The sequence below is a fragment of the Phoca vitulina genome, unplaced genomic scaffold (assembly GCF_004348235.1).
Source record: "Phoca vitulina isolate PV1807 unplaced genomic scaffold, GSC_HSeal_1.0 scaffold7, whole genome shotgun sequence".
NCBI classification, from domain to species: domain Eukaryota; kingdom Metazoa; phylum Chordata; class Mammalia; order Carnivora; family Phocidae; genus Phoca; species Phoca vitulina.
In genome coordinates this window covers 22,551,916-22,555,703 of record NW_022589710.1, presented here as the reverse complement: position 1 = coordinate 22,555,703, position 3,788 = coordinate 22,551,916, and positions in this window count along the sequence as shown.

Genomic DNA, 3,788 nt, shown 5'->3' with positions numbered 1-3,788 from the left:
ATACCTCCAGGAGAAAAACATAAGGCTTTAGTCTGAGAAAGATATAAGATTGGGAAATAGTATGTCTAAGTTATGCAGCTTTTTCAAATGTGTATTAATTCAGGTTTCATTTTTCCTGTGTGACTATGATTTCTGATATAAAAAAAAGGATTAGGACATGGCACTCTAATAAAACTAGTCATATACTTCTGCTACACTAATGGGTACTTTTTTCATTGTATGATTCTTTATAAATTCTGTCAAAACATATTTTTGACAAGAATACAAAAAAGACATGGTCCCTCACTCGTGATTTGTCACTTTAACTTTAGACGTGCAGAATTTTAGAATTCTGTTTTACATAATTTCCAAAGTTATACTTAAATATTCATAAAAAAATAAATGAAACCATAGGAGTTTTAGAAGGTCAGCATTGAGAGCCATCAGAATATGCGTCAGCAGTGAAGGGTGTGTATGTGTGGCCCACTAACCCGAATATCTTTCAGTCACATTTATCAGCTCTCAACTTAGAAAGTTATTCCTTTTGATGAAGCATTGTCCTGTGTGGTTCTGTGTAAAATATAAGAACTCTTGAGAAGGGGAAAACACAGTATCTAGATTAGTCAGTTTATTGTTGTATGATTATCTCAGTACAGCTGAGCCCAAACTGCAGGAGGGGCTTCTGAAATTAAAAACAAGAGCTGAAGGTGGAGCAGGAAAGATACCAACGGTGGCAACTAGGAGTCTGAGAACAGGTTTGGTCTCCCTCACATTTTGCTTAGTGCTGGCCTGAATGCCTCGAGAGAAATATCATACAGAAAAAGGCTAGTCCTGTACAAACTTTCACATTTACAGGGAGAAGAAGGCAGGGTGCGGGATGCAATGATAACATTTATCCAAACAGCGGTTGCCAGTCTGCACTGCATGGCGAGCCTCCTGTTCCAATCCAAACTCCCCAATCCTACTGGTTTAAAAGAAGAAGATGGCAGGAGGGGAAAAATGAAGCGGGGCGGGGGGGGGGGGGGGGGGGGGGGGGGGGGACCATGGGGGGCTAGGGGCCCGGAGAAAAAAACTGGGGGGTTGGGGGGGGGGGGGGGTGATGGGTATTAAGGAGGGCACGTATTGAATGGATCACTGGGTGCTATACGCAAACAATGAATCGTAGATCACTACATCAAAAACTAATGATGTAATGTATGGTGACTATCATAACATAATAAAATAAAATTAAATTAAAAAATAAAAATTAAAAAAAAAAAAAAAAAGAACCAAGGGACCTGGTTTGGGGCCAACAACAGCCACTGAGAAAAATCCTAGAATGAGAAGAGACAGAAAGCTATTAGAATGATCCCTCGCTTTCTAGCGGCCCATCACGATGATCACATTTTTACTGAGGCACCATATTTAAACTGTGGGCCTATTGGAGTCTTCTGCCCATTTTTTTTTAAAGAGTTTATTTAAATTCCAGTTAGCTAACAGACAGTTTAATATTTGTTTCAGGTGTACCATTTAGGGAAATACGGAAACAAACAAGTTTGAATTTTAGGTTTCTACGTAATAGCAGACAATGAGTCCAAACTTTTGCTTAATAGAAAAATATCTATTTACTACTAAACAGGTTATACCAATATCCTAGAAAGGCGAGGTGGCAGACAAAAACAGGGAATAATGTTAACAACTTTTGGACCATGTCTAAAAAGCACAAAGTAAAGAATCATTTTATGGTGATTTTCAGGTTTAATCCTCTACGCAGTTGCCACACAGTTATTGAGATCACTACACAGTTGATTTGGTTCAGCTCCTGTTACATTCCCGAGTTACAAAAATTGCTTATTTTGTGGTAATTTTGAAGAATGCAACAACATATTTATATCAACTAGGGATAGTTTCTGAGGCTGAAGGAAGCCCTTATTTTCTTGTGTAAACATGGTCCTTATGCCTTTAAACTGCAAATTTCAGAGAAATCACTACCTAGTTAACTTTTAAAAACTTTTCCTGAAGCAAGGATTTAGAAGACTCAAGTTGATTGTACTTGAATAGTTGCAGCACAAGTAATATAGTGAGAGGCTTCCTCTTGGGGCACAAGACGACATTTATCTGTTTTAAATAATTACTTTAATGTGCTTAATTACTTTATCATTATGAATGCACTTTAATCAACAGAACAAACAATACCCAGTGTTTCCTATTTTGTAGTCTCTTAGAAGAATACAGGAAAATGTTTATAAGGTATTTTATTCCTTATGCCAGCAGCTAAAATAAGAGATTTTAGAAGTACCTGGAGAGATGGAGTTCCTAAATTACATGCAAGACATCACTGGAGAATCTGGAAATAAAAAGGATTTATTCTCTCTAGGCTCACTGAATGCTACCTTCTCACAAATAAATGTTACGATGCCCTGATATACATTGCTTTCACTATCTCAGTCTTAGTCGCTAAATAACTTTATAATAAACAACTGACGTTTTCTTTAACTGACAGATCTCCTGAAATTCAACAAACAAACAAAATAATGAGATAGAAGCCTAATAAAAGTTCTTAATTAGGAAACTGGTCCCTAAGAGCACATTTTCTTTCAGCCTAAAGGACTGCTTTATAGCTAGATCATTGTTGTTATTTTCAGTTGGTTTCTCTAATTTGCATGTGCACACGCACACATGCACAATAACACAAAAACATTTTCTTTGAAGATAATTAAAATATAAAAAATTATTTTGCCAATCAGGTTAACTATCCAGATGTTCTTTTAAGTATATCACATATTTTTCTCTTTACTAACATAGTATTTCAGAATGAGAAAAGGCTTCAAGATGTGGAGTTTACAACAAATCTCTTTCCTGATAGAATTTCTGTATTTTTCCACAGAGCCTCTTTTATCTGTGAAGAGAATTATTGCGTGTGTTTTTTCCTATGTTCAACTTACTTTCTATCTTCTATGCTGAACACAGGAGAAAGAAAATGGTTTTCCCTCATTTTTTAATCATTCTTCTTGTATAATCTAATCTATATATTTATATATTCCTTACTGAAGATTTTGTCATGAAAATGCATATTAAATATAGCATTACAAATATTGTCAGATCAATATTACTCATAATATCAAACTTTTTTCAGGACAGAAAAATTGATAAATTTAGAAAAAATATTATGCTTGAACGGATTTCATGAATCTGTTAATAATAGTTTGATTGTGTAGAGCTCAGTTTAGTTTTCCATGTGCAGTCAAGTGACAGATAAGTGGCTGGGCTGGGCTCAGGTTTGGTGATAAATAATATGACACAACTGTTATTACTATAGTATTCATTTCCTTTATCTGATCTCCTCATGAATTAGCTTTTATTTTATTTTAATGACATATAATGCACAACTATTATTTCCTAGTTACTTTCATTTTTCTTACTGATTAAGTTTAATAAAATGGGAATTACGAATAAGTTTTAAGCTAACATAATGAAGGGATACAATACTGTAAAGACACTTTGTAATAAAATAAAATATACTGAATGTGTTTTCTTACTTAGTGTTTAATTTTAAACTAAACTATTAAAAACTATTTTATCTTCACTCAAATCTAACATCTTTTATTTCATTTTCTTACATAAATTATCCAAATACCTATTATTTTTAGAATAGTAAAGTGGCTTAATTTCTATGTGAATAAAATATTGAAGTAATAAAATTTTGAAGAAATGTCATGTTAATATGTGAATTACAGGGTATCTTCTCTTCCTACATGTAGTGATCAAAATCATTTTATTTCAAACTCTTCAACTCATCCTTTCTACCATCAATTCTTGTCAAGCACATA